Source organism: Petromyzon marinus, chromosome 12 (assembly GCF_048934315.1).
Source record: "Petromyzon marinus isolate PM22_M1 ecotype Great Lakes invasive population chromosome 12, UKy_Petmar_22M1.pri1.0, whole genome shotgun sequence".
In the NCBI taxonomy this organism is placed as follows: domain Eukaryota; kingdom Metazoa; phylum Chordata; class Hyperoartia; order Petromyzontiformes; family Petromyzontidae; genus Petromyzon; species Petromyzon marinus.
The window spans coordinates 1,061,578-1,081,315 of record NC_133678.1 but is presented as its reverse complement, the minus strand read 5'-3'; the positions used below and the strand labels follow the sequence as shown (position 1 = coordinate 1,081,315).

The 19,738-nt window shown below is 53.4% G+C and overlaps 2 protein-coding genes and 2 non-coding genes across 5 annotated transcripts in view; all 4 read left to right on the top strand.

Moving 5' to 3' along the window:
• Window positions 1-606: 606 nt before the first annotated feature.
• TRNAR-ACG (transfer RNA arginine (anticodon ACG)) lies at window positions 607-679 on the top strand. The gene has a single exon. It is a non-coding gene; the product is annotated as a tRNA-Arg (tRNA).
• Window positions 680-1,674: 995 nt separating this feature from the next.
• TRNAY-GUA (transfer RNA tyrosine (anticodon GUA)) lies at window positions 1,675-1,760 on the top strand. Its single transcript is given in 2 exon segments — window positions 1,675-1,711; window positions 1,725-1,760. It is a non-coding gene; the product is annotated as a tRNA-Tyr (tRNA).
• Window positions 1,761-2,135: 375 nt separating this feature from the next.
• LOC116941748 (microtubule-associated protein RP/EB family member 3-like) overlaps window positions 2,136-19,738 on the top strand; it is a 60,174-nt gene continuing 42,571 nt past the window's right edge. The window contains exons 1-2 of one of the 2 annotated variants that reach the window (XM_032953125.2): window positions 2,136-2,487; window positions 8,095-8,180. The gene's annotated coding sequence lies outside the window, so the exon portion shown is untranslated. The remainder of the gene's footprint in view (window positions 2,488-8,094; window positions 8,181-19,738) is intronic. The other variant, XM_032953124.2, reaches the window with a different exon arrangement.
• The window catches only part of SPAG1 (sperm associated antigen 1), an 89,248-nt gene continuing 76,168 nt past the window's right edge, over window positions 6,659-19,738 (top strand). Inside the window, exon 1 of the mRNA XM_076066466.1 lies at window positions 6,659-6,953. The gene's annotated coding sequence lies outside the window, so the exon portion shown is untranslated. The remainder of the gene's footprint in view (window positions 6,954-19,738) is intronic.

The window sequence follows — 19,738 nt, the reverse complement described above, 5'->3', positions numbered from 1 at the left end:
GAGTGAGTCAGTGTATGATGTGTGAGTCAGTGCATGGTGTGAGTGAGTCAGTGCATGATGTGTGAGTGAGTCAGTGCATGGTGTGAGTGAGTCAGTGTATGATGTGTGAGTAAGTCAGTGTATGATGTGAGTCAGTGCATGGTGTGAGTGAGTCAGTGCATGATGTGTGAGTCAGTGCATGGTGTGAGTGAGTCAGTGTCGGCTCCCTCTGTTCGCGCCCTCCACACTTGGCCGTACCCGCCTTCTCCTAGCGCGCCAGGGTACGGCTCCCCCTCGAGGCCCACACACGTGGTAGGAAGGGAGTTCCACAACAACATCTGTGTGGTGATCCACCAACCCTCGTTGCTACTGCCTCCACACAGCCACGTGTAGTAGCAGGAGCAGCGTAGCCACCAAAGAAGGACACAGATCCCGCTTATAGCCCGAACAGACTGTGGGGGAAAGTGCGGTTAGCGAGTAGCACCGATGAAGGCCGGAACGGCACACGAGGGGTTGGATGGCCATCATCACCACCATCACCACCACCCATGGTGATGGTGGTGGTGAAGGGAGTGGCAGGGAGGAGGAGGCGGTATAAGTTCGTCTCTGGGAGTGTTGAGTCACGTGGGGCCTGTGGCGCAATGGATAACGCGTCTGACTACGGATCAGAAGATTGTAGGTTCGACTCCTGCCAGGCTCGAGACTTTTATTATTCTATATTTTTTGTGTTATTTTAAAAAAAAGCTTAATGAAGCGCTCATTTAAATTAAGCCTGATTTTGTCCTAGTTTTTTTTTTCTCTATCTGGATGTATGATTAACGCTGTTGTCATACGCTCTGAAAATGGTTCTTTCCCGAAACGTCGCTGATCATATTCTTAGTTTTTTCGGTAAAGTCACGTTGAAGGGAAACAACAAAATAATACAATATATAAAACAATAAAAAATTCTCACGTTTCGACCATAACTCAAACGGTCGTCTTCAGGTGTGTTGGTTTGCATAAATTTATTTTTAAACGGCGCATTTATTTATTTATAAATAAATACTTTTCCATTTCAAGCCGCACAGCGTTATTGACGAATGTGTTAATTTTGTTGTACAGTACTGTCAGTTGTACAGTACCGTGAATACAGTACAACAAACTGTACTGTACTTTAAACGGGAGACGGAGCTGACTTCGTCGTCGTGGACGACGTGGAGCTGAGTGGACCTGCCGGCACCAGCGGAGGGCGGAGGAGCGACGCTCACAACAACGAGCGGAGCGCTGGGCGGCTAAAACGCAGCGCTGCTCGTGGGTCGCACAGTTGGTGCATCTGCTCAGTCGGTCCACCCATGGGCAAACCTCCTGTCAACAGCGGGACCTTGCCACTTCACGTCACACCCCAAAGCGCACCTAGCCTGGCACAAGCGCCGCGGTGACGTCACCGCCACTCGGTGGTGAACGGCGCCTGTTTTTGTTGTTGTTGTGGCTGTGTTGTTGGGTTGTGGTTGACGTTACAAGCGCCGCGGTGATGTCACCGCCACTCGGTGGTGAACGGCGCCTGTTGTTGTTGTGTTGTTGGGTTGTGGTTGACGTCACAAGCGCCGCGGTGACGTCACCGCCACTCGGTGGTGAACGGCGCCTGTTGTTGTTGTGGCTGTGTTGTTGGGTTGTGGTTGACGTTACAAGCGCCGGTGAAGGACTGATCCTCGGCCGCCTTCGATAGCTCAGTTGGTAGAGCGGAGGACTGTAGAGGAATTGCCGAGATCCTTAGGTCGCTGGTTCGACTCCGGCTCGAAGGACGATTATTTTTTTTGGATACCTTTCCACCGATGATAGTGGGGGTTTTTGTTGGGTTAGATCGCGTAAATATATAAATGTTGTGTCGTTAAACCCGCCACCACCCGACACAGTCACGTAAACAGAACGTGGCCAATTCGTCACTAGTACAGCACCACCGCTGATGTGTTGGAGAGCAAATCCACCAACACGACCCGTCCTATCGCGACGTCGCCACACGCCACGCGTGGCAATGCCCTCTTCTTTAATGCCCCGCGAAGCCCCGCAGTGTCTCAATGTAGAACGCGCGTTGTGCTACAAGTGTTGTCGTTATGTAATCGCCACCACCGCCACAGACTGCGCCACTCGCTGACACGGGTGGGGGGGGGCCCGTCAATGCCGGCGGCCTCTGCTTTGAGTGAAGACAGCGCCACCTCGCGGAGAGCCCCTCGCATCGCTCCTAGCGAGACCACAGCCTCCATCCCCACCCCCCACATGCCCTCTCTCTCTCTCTCCATCCTGCACTGCCTCCCTCTTCCTCCTCGCTCTTCCCCGTGTGCTGCCTTCGCCCTGCGTGCGTGCGTGTGTTTGTAACGGCAGTTGCATCGCCATCTCCCCAACCACCAACCATTACCACAGCCATCATCACCATCACCACCATCATCACCATCAGCGTCTCTACCAGCCGTCATCGGTGACATCGCAGCCTCCGCTCTCAGCTTCGGGTCTGCAAGGACAACCAACGTATCCGTGAGTACAGCGGGGTGTGAGGTGTGTGTGTGCGTGATGTGGGGTGTGTGTGGGATGTGTGTTGTGTGAGGTGTGTGTGATGTGGTGTGTGATGTGTGTGGGTTGTGTGAGGTGTGTGTGATGTGGTGTGTGATGTGTGCGGGGTGTGTGTGTGTGATGTGGGGTGTGTGTTGTGTGTGTGATGTGGTGTGTGTGTTGTATGGGGTGTGTGTGATGTGTGTGTGGGGTGTGTGTGTGTTGTGTAGGGTGTGTGTTGTGTAGGGTGTGTGTGATGTGGTGTGTGATGTGGTGCGTGTGTGGGGTGTAGGGTGTGTGTAATGTGTGTGTGGGGTGTAGGGTGTGTGTTGTGTAGGGTGTGTGTTGTGTGGGGTGTGTGTGTGTTGTGTGGGTGTGTCTTGTGTGATGTGGTGTGTGTGTTGTGTGGGGTGTGTGTTGTGTGATGTGGTGTGTGTGTTGTGTGGGGTGTGTTGTGTGGGGTGTGTGTTGTGTGGGGTGTGTGTTGTGTGGGGTGTGTGTAATGTGGTGTGTGTTGTGGTGTGGGGTGTGTGTAATGTGGTGTGTGTGTGTTGTGGTGTGGGGTGTGTGTGTAATGTGTGTGTGTAATGTGGGGTGTGTGTGTAATGTGGTGTGTGTTGTGGTGTGGGGTGTGTGTGTAATGTGATGTGTGTGTGTTGTGGTGTGGGGTGTGTGTGTAATGTGATGTGTGTTGTGGTGTGGGGTGTGTGTGTAATGTGATGTGTGTGCGTGCGTGCGACTGTGTGTGCTGGAGGATCCACAGAGAGGCGCGCGTGCATGTGTGTGGCATGATGACACACACACGTGTACTGACACGCGCACGCGCACACACGTGTACTGACACGCGCACACACGTGTGCACACGTAGATTGCATGTGAGATGGATGCAGGGTTTTTCTGGATTGACCAGTCACTCAGCCACGCACACACAAAGGAATACATTAGTGTTGGCGATGATTGTTGTGGCGGATTGTTGGGGATGGGTGGGGTTATGGCGACCCTCCTATCACACGCGTACACACACACATCGCATGTTACATGTTGCGTGACACTACGTGATGCATCACCCATCTCGCACCGTGCCGTCACATCTCCTGTTACCGCACGACGCGTTTACTCGCCACATTAGCATCAAATCACCACCACCATCACACCACCACCACACCACCCACCACTACACCACCACCACGACACCACCACCACATAGTCAAAATCCATTATCCACTACGTCCATCACCGCGTCTACCACACGTCACCCATCAACCATTCGCAATTGAATTTGCTGATGACCCAGCAGTCACCACACTTTACCCATCAATTACCATCACCGAACAATCCACCACACATCACTCACCACACGACGTCTACCACCCATCGCCACTTACCAGCCATCACTCACCACACCACTCACCACACATCACACATCACCAACTACATCACACATCACTCACCACACATCACTCACCACACCACTCACCACACATCACCACACATCACACATCACCAACTACATCACACATCACTCACCACACCACTCACCACACACCACACACCACTCACCACACATCACCAACTACATCACACATCACCAACTACATCACACATCACTCACCACACATCACTCACCACACATCACTCACCACACATCACTCACCACACATCACCAACTACATCACTCACCACACATCACTCACCACACATCACTCACCACACATCACTCACCACACATCACCACACATCACTCACCACACATCACCAACTACATCACACATCACTCACCACACATCACTCACCACACATCACTCACCACACATCACTCACCACACATCACTCACCACACATCACTCACCACACATCACTCACCATACCACTCACCACACATCACTCACCACACATCACCACACATCACTCACCACACATCACTCACCACACATCACTCACCATACCACTCACCACACCACTCACCACATATCACTCACCACACATCACTCACCACACATGACTCACCATACCACTCACCACACATCACTCACCACACATCACTCACCACACATCACTCACCACACCACTCACCACACATCACTCACCATACCACTCACCACACATCACTCACCATACCACTCACCACACATCACTCACCATACCACTCACCACACCACTCACCACACATCACTCACCACACATCACTCACCACACATCACTCACCATACCACTCACCACACATCACTCACCACACATCACTCACCACACATCACTCACCACACCACTCACCACACATCACTCACCATACCACTAACCACACATCACTCACCACACATCACTCACCATACCACTCACCATACCACTCAGCACACATCACTCACCATACCACTCACCACACATCTCCCACCCACCTCCCATCACCCACCCACGTGATGACCACTTCACCAACGAAATCCACGTCGCCTGAGGCGTCTTGTCCACTCACGCGCACCCCCTTGCCCCCCCCCCCATCCCAAATCATTGGGGTCATTTGAGCCCCCCTCGCTAGTGAGGCATCTCTCCACCCAGGGGCCTCATCACCCCCTTCATCCCCTCGCGGGTCCCCGTATCCCTGTTTAGCCGCGTGGATCCAAATAGCCGAGACGCGCCTCCACCTCTCCTCGAGATCAGATGGCGAATGCGGGGGAGGGGATGGGGGGAGGCGAAGGGGACCTGGGAGCGTGCCCGGGGGTCTGGGTGGGACGCTAAGGGGGTTGCTGGACTGGGGGGGGGGGGGGGAGTCCCCTTTTTGCCGCAGTGTGTAGATGGGGGTTGCGTGTGTGTGTTAGGGGGTGTCTCTGTGTATGTGCGAGGGGGTCTTTGTGTGTGTGTGTGAGGGGGGGCTGTGCGGGGGGTCAGTGTGTGAGGGGGGTCTCTGTGAGGGGTCTCTGTGAGAGGTCTCTGTGTGTGGGGGGGGGTCTCTGTGTGTGAGGGGGGTCTCTGTGAGGGGTCTCTGTGAGGGGTCTTTGTGAGGGGGTCTCTGTGTGTGTGAGGGGGGGGCTGTGTGTGTGAGGGGGGTCTCTGTGAGGGGTCTCTGTGAGGGGGTCTCTGTGTTTGTGGGGGGTCTGTGTTTGTAGGGGGTCTCTGTGTATGTGAGGGGGGGGGTCTGTGTGTGTGAAGGGGGTTTCTGTGAGAGGTCTCTGTGAGGGGGTCTCTGTGTGTGAGGGGGGTCTCTGTGAGGGGTCTCTGTGAGGGGGTCTCTGTGAGGGGGTCTCTGTGTGTGTGAGGGGGGGTCTGTGTTTGTGGGGGGTCTCTGTGAGAGGTCTCTGTGTGTGTGAGGGGGGGTCTGTGTGTGTGAGGGAGTCTCTGTGAGGGGGTCTCTGTGTGTGGGGTGGGGTCTCTGTGAAGGGTCTCTGTGTGTGAGGGGTCTGTGGGTGTGATGGGTCTGTGTGTGTGGGGGTCTCTGTGTGTGAGGGGTCTCTGTGTGTGTGAGGGTCTCTGTGTGTGAGGGGTCTCTGTGTGTGTGAGGGTCTCTGTGTGTGAGGGGTCTCTGTGTGTGTGAGGGGTCTCTGTGTGTGTGGGGGTCTCTGTGTGTGAGGGGTCTGTGTGTGTGTGGGGGTCTCTGTGTGTGAGGGGTCTGTGTGTGTGTGAGGGGGTCTGTGTGTGTGTGAGGGGTCTCTGTGTGTGTGGGGGTCTCTGTGTGTGAGGGGTCTGTGTGTGTGTGGGGGTCTCTGTGTGTGAGGGGTCTCTGTGTGTGAGGGGGTCTCTGTGTGTGAGGGGTCTGTCTGTGTGTGTGAGGGGTCTCTGTGTGTGAGGGGGTCTCTGTGTGTGTGTGTCTGTGTGTGTGTGGCTCTGTATTCAATCTGACTGGCTCCAGTTTAACAGCAGAGGTCTCACTCCGAATCAGTCGAGCGGCAATATCTTTTCATCGGTTGCGTAACGCTGTGTGGAAGCTACCTGGTCTGTCGCTCCGCACTAAGCTTCAGGTCTTCTCGGCCACGGTCATTCCCTCCCTTCTCTACGCTTGCGAAACGTGGACCCCCCTAACGGAACATCTTCGCCGGTTAGAAACATTTAGGCTGGCCTGCCTACGATCCATCCTGGGTTTAACCAGGCTGGATTGTGTGAGGAGCTCACAAATCCTTGAAAGATCTGGGCAAGGTCCCATCGGTGAGCTCCTCCGGCAGGCAAGGCTGCGTTGGCTGGGTCATGTAGCCCACATGCCCAGCCACCGCATGCCGAAACAGCTTTTGTTCGTCCGGATTGAGGGGGCTAAGCAGGCGCGGCAGGGGCTAGAGAAGAGATGGAGTGATGTGGTACAGGAGGACGTGGAGCTGAGCGGACTTGCCGATGACTGGTACCAGCGGTGTCAAGATCGGCCTCTGTGGAGGAGGCTCGTGAAGGATGCTACTGGGCAGTTGGAGGTAGTCACCCTCCAACAACAACGGAGGGCGGAGGAGCGACGCTCAGAACAACGAGCGGAGCGCCGGGTGGCTAAAGCACAGCAGGTTGGCACAGTAGGGGGCACAGGTGGTGCATCAGCCAGTCATCTCAGTCAGTCGACCCGTGGCACCTGGGTCTGCCCCGTGACCTCCTGTCAGCGGGCGTTCGACACTTCACGTGGCCTCAGGGTGCACATAGCCTGGCACAAGCGCCGTGATGACGTCACCGCCACTTAGTGGCGAATGGCGGTTGTTGTTGTTGTGTGTCTATGTGTCTGTGTGTCTGTGTGTGTGTGGGGGTCTCTGTGTCTGTGTGTCTCTGTGTGTGTGTGTCTGTGTGTGTGTGTGTGTCTCTGTGTGTGTGTGTCTCTGTGTGTGTGTGTCTCTGTGTGTGTCTGTGTGTGTGAGGGGTCTCTGTGAGGTACAGGGGACGTCACCGTGGTGCCCGCTGCGTGACGTTGTTAGCGTGACAGCCCAACTCTGACCTCTGCCCTCTTAATCGTCTCCCACGATGGTGGGGGTCCCATCTCACGTGACTTCACGACCGTTATTATTGTTATTATTATCATTACTACGATTGTTCCGCTTGTTTATCCAGACAAACCCTCACCGCGTCTCTAGACTCCTCCTCAGGAGGGTCCCGCCGAGTTTTCGCAGCGATGGGGAGGGCTGGCGTGCGAGATGAGTTACTGTCCATCATCTCCACTTGAGGTCATTCGCGGTGTAACTGTTCACGTGTGGACCCGGCACACGATGGCACTGCTCTTGCGAATGGCGTCACCGGGGATCTTCAGCGAAGGTCCAAACTGTGAGGCAGACGGAACGGAGCAGTGGACGTAAGGCCTCCATCGTGGCTGTTTTGCGATGCGTGAGGAATGCCCTATTTGTCTCCCACGGCCTGCACGCACAATGCCTGAGAGTGCAGAGTGACTCCGACTCCTCTCCTCCTCCCTCGCCCTCCCCTCGCTCCTTGGCGTCTCTCCAGCCTCACGCCACTGTTAGTCAATCTCACCCGTGGGTGATTGATGGGACGCGTTATAATAAAATTACTTTAATTTGTTTTTATTTTTACGTGGAGGGACATGTATAGGAAGGGAGCGTGGTCTGATTTTTTGTTCTTCTTACGTTCTGCGCAGCGACGTCAATGGTTATTTTGTGTTATGTTTTGTATCATTTTGCCTTGCACTAGGACCCGGAACTAACAGAGGGGGCCCTTGTATTATAAACAGTCTGGCAGTTCCACCAGCATTGGCTCAAGCAAGCGTGCCACTGCTGGTGAGTCACTGAATCTTGAAACCGTGATGAAGAACCAATGCTGCTGACAATGATTGCACTCCCAGAAAGGAAGGCCGCATGGCTGATGCGATGTGTAAAAAAATAGGTTTATTTTTACAACGTGGAGCGATCTACATGTATGGGAAATGCTTCCAGTCAGCCCTCGTTTAACGAGGTAGATGCATTCCTGAAAAGTGCCGCATTAAGTTTGGCGAGACACACGACGTTCCACTCCGCACACCACTCAGTGACAAACAACTTTACTGTATCATTCCATTACTGTACCACTGTACTGCTCTGCCACGCAGTAGTAGTTCGTCGTCGACCGCTCAGCACCCGCGTTATGACCGAAAAAGCGTTGTAGTGTGTTACACGAGGACTTAACCACCACGCTTGTATATTTTACCACCCGCGGGAGGAGGCGATGATGCCAGCCGTGCACCTTCACAGCTCCCGTGGCTATAAATACGGCGGCCAGCGTAACTCAAGCGCGCCGCGTCACCACGTCACCACGGCGGCGAACTCCCACGCTGGGCCTCTCCCGTTTTAAACCCTGACCCCTGGGGGTCACGGGCCAACAGCGTCTCCGCTGGAGCGCCGCTGCCCGGATGTTTTTTGGCTCAGTGTTGGATTCGTTTGCCACAGTGGCTGGGAGATGTTAGCTGCCTCGCCTGGTATGCAGGAGATCGCAGGGTTCGATCCCAACCCTGATGCCTGCTGTGTGTTTGGAGTTTGCTTGTCTCTCTCTCTTCCCGTGGTCGCATGGATATTTCTCCAGGTTCTCCGGTTTTTTCCTCCGCAAACACGCGTTTAGAGTATTTGGCTGCTATAATATTTCCACGTGATGAGCTACGTTGTTGAGCTATCATTTGTGGCCAGCTCACTTCTGAAAAAGAGCTATACAGCTCAGTAGACCTTACCTGGTATAAAAACAAGTATTTTAGTTTGAGCGAGGCGCACCGGTACGATCCAGGCATCTCGTCCACCGCGAGTGAAGCAGGGCATACGTAGTATATTTTGTTTACGGTCAATAAACACCGCACGATTAACAAGGGCGGCCGTGTGGATTTTAACTGCGAACCTCTGCAGAAAATGTCAAACGAACGTGCCGCGGCTTGGCCCTGTAACTGCCCCCCTCCGACCGGGTCGTGGCGAAGCATCGTGCTTGTCCCCTGATTCCCCCTTCCTGTGGGGGATAGAGTGTTGCCCCCTCGCATGCGTGGGTTCTCTCCGGTGCACTCCGGTTTTACTCTCTTTATTAATCGGCTGAAAATATCTCTAAATATAGAGGACGGCAAAGCTTGGGCAAATGTTTGGAGTGCCGGCTCCTCACCGCCTGGCGGTTGCTGCTGTTACCTTCCCACTCGTGTCTGTGGATCCTCGGCGATTGTGAGTGATGCTTCGGGCACAGACGACGAAGCTGTAGATTCAACTGAACATTATTATGGAGATCCATAGAGGCCCATAGAGACTGAGAGATCCGTAGGCACTAATAGAGACCCATAGAGACTTATAGAGATCCATGGAGACCCATAGAGATTGAGAGTTCCATAGAGACAAATAGAGATCCATAGAGATGTATAGAGACCCATAGAGATGTATAGAGACCCATAGAGATGTCTAGATACCCATAAAGACTTGTAGAGACCCATAGAGATGTATAGAGACCCATAGAGATGTATAGAGACCCATAGAGATGTCTAGATACCCATAAAGACTTGTAGAGACCCATAGAGATGTATAGAGACCCATAAAGACTTGTAGAGACCCATAGAGATGTATAGAGACCCATAAAGACTTGTAGAGACCCATAGAGATGTATAGAGACCCATAGAGATGTATAGAGACCCATAAAGACTTGTAGAGACCCATAAAGACTTGTAGAGATCCATAGAGATATATAGAGACCCATAGAGATGTATAGAGACCCATAAAGACTTGTAGAGATCCATAGAGATGTATAGAGACCCATAGAGATGTATAGAGACCCATAAAGACTTGTAGAGACCCATAGAGATGTATAGAGACCCATAGAGATGTATAGAGACCCATAGAGATGTATAAAGACCCATAGAGATTATAGAGACCCATAAAGACTTGTAGAGACCCATAAAGACTTGTAGATACCCATAGAGATGTATAGAGATCCATAGAGATGTATAGAGACCCATAGAGATGTATAGAGACCCATAGAGATGTATAAAGACCCATAGAGATGTATAGAGACCCATAGAGATGTATAGAGACCCATAAAGACTTGTAGAGACCCATAAAGACTTGTAGAGATCCATAGAGATGTATAGAGATCCATAGAGATGTATACAGACCCATAGAGATGTATAGAGACCCATCAAGACTTGTAGAGACCCATAAAGACTTGTAGAGATCCATAGAGATGTATAGAGACCCATAGAGATCCACGGAGCCCCAGAGAATCATCGAGACGCGTAAAGTTATTACATAAAGTAACACAGCGGTGTCATCATTCCCCTTCATAGTTTTTCTTCATGAAACAAAAACCACTCTCCTCCGTAAACCAATCGAAGGTTCGCTGCAGTGCGGCGTCCCCTGGCCGGCGCTGCCGTCGGCTCGGTGCGACGGCAGCCGGAGTGGATTCCCCCTCGGCATCGCACAGAGCCGCAGTCACTCCAAGCCGGCTGCCCCCTGCTCCGTGCTCCCTCCTTTGGCTGCCACTCCCTGGTGACTCTCGACACGCCGGGCCCTCGGTCCTGTCCACGGCACACTCACATTTACCCAGTCGCTGTGACGTTCTCGAACTTGAAGAAGGGCCATTGCCCGAAACGTCGCCTGCTACTGTACATCCCCCGCCCCCCATAGACATGGGCGCGCGTTAAGCGATTGGCTAGCACGGTTGGCTACGCACATGAAGGACTTACCATACAATAATTATAACGAGAATTACATTGAGGGCAACATTCTATCCTTGGCACGTTCCATGCCAATAACTACACCGAGTGTGTGAGCGTGCGCGCTGCCTTGCCAGGGGCAACATATATTCCTGTACTGTTTAATAATTATCACTTAGAGGGATGTGTCAACCCACTGCTGGGTTAAAATGTCTCGTCACGCAGTATCAGTCGGGTGGGGTGTGGTGGCTGAATGACCATACTTCACCTTGCTGGTCAGTGGGCATCAAGTGCCAGGGGCCATCAAACCAACCACTGCCGCTCTCACTCGCCACTGATGCGCGCGTGTGCTGCACGTTGAACTTCCTTCGCACAGTGCCACCGATACCTTCACTTGGGCCGACGGGGCGTCCTGCTTACAATGAACGTTTGGGTGCCGTCCCGCCTCAAACCGGCTCAACACCGCCACCACCAGCGCCTCCTCCCCTCTGTTCTGCCCTCTTCTAGAAGCCCCCCCCCCCTCCGCCGGTCCGTCTCGACCCTGCCCCCCCATAGAACTTGAAAGTCAAATGACGCAACCGCGAGAGAGTGGCGGAGGCTTGAGAAACATCCGGCTCGGTTTTGGTGAAACTGGAGGAGGCCGTGCAGTTCAGAGGTCAGAGCCGGCACTGTTACTGCTAAAACTATAAGCTTAACTATTTTTATTGTATCAGGTAAGACCCACTGAGCTATAGAACTCTTTTTCAGAAGCGAGTTGGCTATCACAAATGATAGCTCCACGAAGTGGCTTATGTGGATATTTATAGCAGCCAAATAATGGCAAGTCAATTCTAAATGCGGACGGGAAAACCGGAGGACCCGGAGAAAAATCCACGCTACCACGGGGAGAGAGACACGCAAACTCCAAATATACATTAGGCGTTAGAGTGTGGATCAAACCCACGGCCTCCTGCATACCAGGCGAGGTGGTTAACATCTCCTAGCCACCGTCGCGCCCCCCATGCTGCTGAGGTCCTGCAGGGCTCCAGTCCGGATTTCAGCCGCTGCCTGGCGTTGAACCGGCTTCCCAAGTGTAGGGAGTTCATGGTCCCAGCCTGGTCACCATAGACTCACCCAGAGACCTGTAGACTCGCACAGAGACCCGTAGACTCAACCAGAGACCCGTAGGCTCGCACAGATATCCATATACACCCATAGACTCACATAGACTAGTCTGTGATGAGACCGGCTTCTAAAGTGCCACAGTGAGCTGATGGTCTCAGGCGGAGGAGGCTCTTGCCCAGTCTCTGTGACTGTAATTGCCCGGGAACGCGCATTCCCTGACTCATCAGGAGACCCGGCAGGAGGCAGGGTAGTGCCCCTGGGCTGGCTGGCCTAGGGCTGTCAGTGACTGGTGGCTTTGTTGTTGAAGGCGCCTGGGTGAGTTTAAATGGATGAGGACCGAGGCTGGATGGCCCCAGTGGTAGTGCTGCTGATGGCTGACACTAACGGGCTGTGTTAGTGATGAAAAAATATATACGATGGGTGACATTTCGGGGCAATGGCTCGTGTTCACATTTATGTGCTATGAAGAAGAGCCATTGCCTGAAACGTCGCCTATTTTAGAATGTTTTCATATTAAGGCCACACCTTGGGTTGTCACTGACAGTCTGGTCGTCGTAGCTGGCTCTGCTTGTGCGCCAACGCAGAAGCTGCAGCCGCTGCAGCCGCTGCAGTCGCAGCGGCAGCGTCGCCAAATAATTTCTTCATCAGCGCTGGGCCACGCGGTCCGGGAGTGGCAACATCCATAACAGAGGTGTTGTGTCGTTAAAGCCGCCACCACCACCACCACCCGACACAGCCAACTAGTAAGGGGTTGGTCACGTAAACAGAACGTGCCCAATTCGTTCCTAGTACAGCACCACCGGTGTGCTGGAGAAGATCACGCCTGCGTGTTAAACTTAGTGGCAGTGTATTTCCACATTTTCCCTAGTATCGCTTCCAGTTGTTTTTATTTTCTGTAAGTAAATCCGTGAGATCTATAATAGAAATCAGTAATATCTATGATTTAAATTAGTGAGATTTATAATATAAATCAGTGAGTTCTATAATATAAATCAGTAATATGAATCAGTATCGGCCGTTACCAGACGCTACCATTGCTCTTTGTGGCAAAAAAAAATATCCCGAGGCTTTCGTTAATAACAACGACGAACGGGGGGGGGGGGGGGGGTCACGGAATTACCCCGATGACTTGGGGACTGAACCTGTCGGTGACGCCTGGGCAATGGATCAGCCCCAGCGCCGGGCTGGGCTGGGTGGGGCACAGATGCAATCGGCGGTGTGGCGATAAGATAGTGGCAGGAGGATAGTGGCAGGATAGTGGCTGACAAAGGACGTTTCATTCGCATGGCATGGACAGTTTTATCGGTGGCGTGAGTTTGGGGTTGTGTATGTGTGTCTGTAAGTTGCCATGGGAGCCGACTGCCAGTAACCATCCCGGGTTTCCACTCTCCTCCGGCTGCGTGCGTGTGTGTCTCCATGTGTGTCTGGGTCGACTCAGCCTCAAATGAGTAGCTGGTCCGGTGTGTAAACATCGCCACTAGGGAGACAAAGGCGGCCGGGCGTGGTGCTGGCCACCAAACTCCTCGTGTGCCATACCGGCCTTCATAGGTGCTCACTAACAGCACTTGCCCCAACAGTCTCTTGAGGCTATACGGGGGATCTTTGTATCTGTGTGCGTGGCATCTTGCATCCAACAGTGTAGGGGCACGTTGACAGCGCAAGGCTGCAGGCATTGTGGGACGAGTACCGGCCTCGGCACGTTGCGGGATGCGTGCTGACCTCAGGGAACCAACCCTCGTGCCCACGTGGCTGTAGCCTGTCTGGGAGATTCGTACCGATGGTGGTGGCAGTGGCTGCTCCGCTGCTGCTGCTGCACGTGGTTGTCAGTGATCCAGCGCAGGGTGGATGGCAGCAGCGAGGGTTGGTGGGTTGATGCACAGATGTTGCTGTGGAACTCCCTTCCTACCCGTGGGTGTGGGTGGAGGAGGAGCCGGACCAAGGCGGTACGGCAAAGTGTGGAGACTCATCTCCATTGTTGTCCCAACTCAATACCACGTGGGTATCGAGGAGGAGTCATCTACCCTGGCTCGCCAGGAGTTACGAGTATGGCAAAAATAAAGTCTCCATCTGTTCCGTCTGTATGCGATACAGCGTTGCCCCCTCACATGCGTGGGATTTCTCGGGGTGCTCCAGTTGCCTCACACACCGATAAGCACTCATTGTGAATTGGCCGATAACACCTTCATATATAGAGGACCGCAAAGCTTAGGGGGGGGGGATTGGTGGTGTCCTCACAGGTGTGGCTGCTGCTGCTGCCTTCCCACTCCTCGTCTGTGGCTCCTCTTCCTGGCGCCTCTGAGTCGTTCTCCCTCTCTCTACGAGAGCCTCGCTGAGTCTCGAGGCTCTTCTTCAGGAGGGTACTGCTCCAATGGGGCATGTGGTCGAGTCTGAGCAGTGGGTCGCACGTGGTGGGGAAGGCGAGGACTGGGGGGGAAACCCCGACCACACACCCCAGGAGGGTCATTCTCCAAGCCTAGCACAGATGAATTCAATAATCCATTGTTGTACTGCCACCACTTGTCCAAATCGTATCTGTGTCTCTATCTGTGTGTCTATCTGTGTGTGTCTATCTGTGTGTCTCTATCTGTGTGTCTCTATCTGTGTGTCTCTGTCTGTGTGTCTATCTGTGTGTCTCTATCTGTGTGTCTCTATCTGTGTGTCTCTATCTGTGTCTCTATCTGTGTGTCTTTATCTGTGTGTGTCTCTATCTGTGTCTCTATCTGAGTGTGTCTCTATCTGTGTCTCTATCTGTGTCTCTCTCTGTGTGTCTTTATCTGTGTGTCTCTATCTGTGTGTCTCTATCTGTGTGTCTCTGTCTGTGTGTCTCTGTCTGTGTGTCTCTATCTGTGTCTCTATCTGTGTCTCTATCTGTGTGTGTCTCTATCTGTGTCTCTATCTGTGTCTCTATCTGTGTGTCTCTATCTGTGTCTCTATCTGTGTGTCTTTATCTGTGTGTGTCTCTATCTGTGTCTCTATCTGAGTGTGTCTCTATCTGTGTCTCTATCTGTGTCTCTCTCTGTGTCTCTGTCTGTGTGTCTCTGTCTGTGTGTGTCTATCTGTGTGTCTCTATCTGTGTGACTCTATCTGTGTGTCTTTATCTGTGTGTGTCTCTATCTGTGTGTCTCTATCTGTGTCTCTGTCTGTGTGTCTCTATCTATCTGTGTGTCTCTATCTGTGTGTCTCTGTCTGTGTGTCTATCTGTGTGTCTCTCTCTGTGTGTCTCTGTCTGTGTGTCTCTGTCTGTGTGTCTATCTGTGTGTCTATCTGTGTGTCTCTGTCTGTGTGTCTCTGTCTGTGTGTCTCTATCTGCGTGTCTCTGTCTGTGTGTCTTTATCTGTGTGTCTCTATCTGTGTGTCTCTGTGTGTCTCTATCTGTGTGTCTCTATCTGTGTGTCTCTGTCTGTGTGTCTCTATCTGTGTCTCTGTCTGTGTGTCTCTATCTGTGTGTCTCTATCTGTTCGGCAAAACAACCCCCTACCTCCTCGCGGTGCCGGACGGGAAACTCTGTCGTGGACAGTGCTGTGGGGGAGGGCCAATTCCGATTTGCCCCTCCTCTCATGGCGTCTGTGACCACCACAGTGGTTAAACGGGGGCTCTGGATGGGTGCGAGGGGCTGATAACCCCTCCACCTTCAACATTTTTACCACGAAACCACGAGTAAAACATGTAACTAATAAGCTTGTGCTGGAGGCCCCGGGGGTACAGGCGTCTATGACGTCTCCTGGCCATACCCCAATTGGCGGAGCCAGGAGATTGAATCTTTACCCTCGGGGCTCCTCCAGAAACAACAAAAAGCCACTTCGTGTGGCCACGTGGAATGTTTGAACGCTCACTGCGGAGGAGAGGCTGCCACTCCTCTGTCGGGAGCTGGACCAGTACCGCCTGGATCGAGATGGCATTCAGGAGGTCCGGTGGACCGGTTCTGGCTCCTGCCACCATGAGGGGTGGACAGTCCTCTACTCGGGGCAGCAGACTGCCAAACAACAGGGTGTGGTTCTTCTTTTGAACAAAAGAATGAAGGGTGCGTGGGAGCGTGGCGGTGAGGTGTGGGAAGCTGTAAGCCCCAGGCTACTTTGGGCTTTCCTTCCCATCAACCGGAGGCGAGGAGTGGTGGATGTGGTTACTCATGCCCCCACCGAAGACGAACATCCGTAGAGGGATGCAGGCAAAGCCGATGAGTCAGATGCCTTCTATGACCTCCTGTCACAGGTGCTGGCTAAAGTAGCACCTCGTGATAGTCATCTTATTGGGTGACTTCAATGCCTGAGTTGGTCATGATGCTGGCACCTGATCTGGAGTGATTGGAGGGCATGGGCCAGATCAGCTCAATAACAACGGTAGGAGGCTGCTAGATTTTTGTGCAGCCCATGGGCTTGTAATTACCAACACGCTGTTCCGGCATCGGCGCATCCACACAACATCATGGATGCATGCCGGGTCCAAGCAAGAACATCTGCTGGACTACATAGTGACGGACCAGCGGATGCGAGCCCATGTCTTTGACACCAGGACCTACCGTGGAGCTGATCTGCCCTCTGACCATCGACTAGTCATCTGTAAGATGCGCCTGCCATTCTTCCACTCCGGTGGTGGGTGTACACCCAGGACCCCATTCCAACCTAAAGTGGCCTGGTCTCAGTTATCTGATGAAAGTTGCAAGCGAGAATTTCATCATCGCTTGTGGCTGGGGTTGGCATCGTCCTCCACTCCTGATGTCGAGGGTAAATGGGTGAGGTTTAGGACTGTGACTCATGCAGCTGCAATGGCTGCTTTGGGTACGTGATCCAGACCTCCCCAGAGCCCCTGGCTGACAGAGGAGGTGTTCAGGATAGTTGAGAAAAAGCGACAGGCCCACTGTCATCGGCTACAGAATACCACATCAGAGAATGAGGAGGCTTACCGCAGCCTTCGCTCGGAGGTTCGGAGAGCCGTGAGGCGCTGCAAGGATGGGTGGTGGTCGCGGGTTCCTGAGGAGATGGAGTCTGCCTCAGTGCCTCGCGATCACAAATCTCTATTTTACTCCACCAAAAAAGTAACCTGCAGCGCCACACCTATTACCATCATTAGGGGAAAAAACGGTGATCCAATCTCCGACCCCCAGGAACAGGTTTGCAGATTTGCTGAGCATTTCTGTGAGGTCCTGGGGGAGGAAAAATTCCTCAGCCAGGAAAACATCGTGGCACAAAGTGAGGATGACCCTGCTGAGGCTGCGGTGCCTCAAATATTGGAAGAAGTCACCCCCTGTGAGTGGCTGGCTGAAGTACCATCTGTTGAGGAAGTACTGAAGGCGATCTGGAGTCTGAGACCAGGAAAGGCAGCGGGCAGAGATGATCTCGCAAGCGAAATGCTGAGGGAGGGTGGCGTTTGTGCACAGACTGCCCTATATGACATCATAACAACAGTCTTGACCACTGGACAGGTTCCGGAGGATTGGAAGGATGCCCTGGTGGTCCCCCTCTTTAAGAAGGGGGACCGCACAGACTGTAACAACTACAGGGGCATCTCACTCCTCAGTGTGCCGAGAAAGGTCCTGGCAAGGATTATTCAACATCGCCTCGCCAGGCACGCTGAGGAGAGGCTTGCGGAGCCTCAATGCGGTTTCAGGAAAGGGCGGTCCTGCACAGATGCCATATTTTCTGTCCGTCTGCTACAGCAAAGGTGTAGAGAATTCCAACAAGACCTACATCTCTGCTTTATTGACCTGGTCAAGGCCTATGATACCATCAGTAGGCCTGGGCTCTGGGTTGTTCTTCGTGCTTTTGGAGTCCCTGACCCTCTGCTCACGGTCATTAAGGACCTTCATGATGGTGAGCGGGCCCGGGTAAAACTACGTGACCGGGAGTCAGAGCCATTCCCTGTACACCTTGGGGTGCCACAGGGATATCCTCTGGCTCCCACATTATTTAACATCTATTTTGACCACGTAGTTCGTGAAGCCTTCAATAGCTGTACCGGGGGAATCTCGATTTGCTACAGATATAATGGGAGGCTGATCAATGCCCGGGTGCAGTCAACCACGTTATGTACGCCGATGATTTGGTAATAGCTGCTCATTCAGAGGAGGAGTTGGAGACGCTGCTGCTGAGACTGAAGCGTGGCACTAAGAGATGGGGCCTTACCATCAGCCCCACCAAAACTAAGCACCTGCCTGGGTATTTTGTACCATCGGACACTCCACCCCCACAACTCCCAATCGGTGATGGAGCAGTTGTGGAGAGAGTGGAGAGTTTCCCATACCTGGGCAGTGTGCCCAGGTATGGGAAACTCTCCGGCTGCAGTTTAACAGCAGAGGTCTCACTCCGAATCAGTCGAGCGGCAATATCTTTTCCTCGGTTGCGTAACGCTGTGTGGAAGCTACCTGGTCTGTCGCTCCGCACTAAGCTTCAGGCCTTCTTGGCCACGGTCATTCCCTCCCTTCTCTACGCTTGCGAAACGTGGACCCCCTTAATGGAGCATCTTCGCCGGTTGGAAACATTTAGGCTGGCCTGCCTACGATCCATCCTGGGTTTAACCAAACTGGATTGTGTGAGGAGCTCACAAATCCTTGAAAGATCTGGGCAAGGTCCCATCGGTGAGCTACTCCGGCAGGCAAGGCTGCGTTGGCTGGGTCATGTAGCCCGCATGCCCAACCACCGCATGCCGAAACAGCTTTTATTTGGCCGGATCGAGGGGGCTAAACGGGCGCGGTACGGGCTAGAGAAGAGATGGAGTGATGTGGTACAGGAGGACGTGGAGCTGAGTGGACTTGCCGATGACTGGTACCAGCGGTGTCAAGATCGGCCTCTGTGGAGGAGGCTCGTGAAGGACGCTATTGGGCAGTTGGAGGCAGTCGCCCTCCAACAACAACGGAGGGCGGAGTAGCGACGCTCACAACAACGAGCGGAGCGCCGGGTGGCTAAAGCACAGCAGGTTGGCACAGTAGGGGGCACAGGTGGTGTATCAGCCAGTCATCTCAGTCAGTCGACCCGTGGCACCTGGGTCTGCCCCGTGACCTCCTGCCCGTGGGCGTTCGACACTTCACGTGGCCTCAAGGTGCACATGGCCTGGCACAAGCGTCGTGGTGACGTCACCGCCAGTTAGTGGCGAATGGCGGTTGTTGTTGTGTATCTGTGTGTGTATCTGTGTGTGTGTCTATCTGTGTGTATCTTGCCAGTTAACTCAAGTCAGTCAACCCATAGCACCCAGGTCTTTTCCGTGTCCTGCCAGCACCAGAATACAATGTGTTTTAAATGTATTTAAATATTTGCTTTCCAAGGCTGTCCAGGGAGTCGAATGGCACAGAGCAAACGACACCGCAGTGACACGCAGTGACATCTACAACAACATGCAGTGGTGGGACCCGGGGGTGGTGGTGGGACCCAGGAGGGGTGGGGTGAGTTGGGGCTACTCCGTGTGGATGCCTCTGCCACAATTAGCGCTGCGTGGGGCTGAGTGGTCGGGGCGCGGTGAGGCTGAGCGCGTGGCGGCGGTGAGCCGCTCCCGGCCCGCGTGTTCCTCCTCGTCAGCGTCACGCGACCGCGTGCTGCAAATTGAATTGCGGGAGAAATCTGAGGTCCGCGATCGGAAATGAGCGACGACTACGATAAT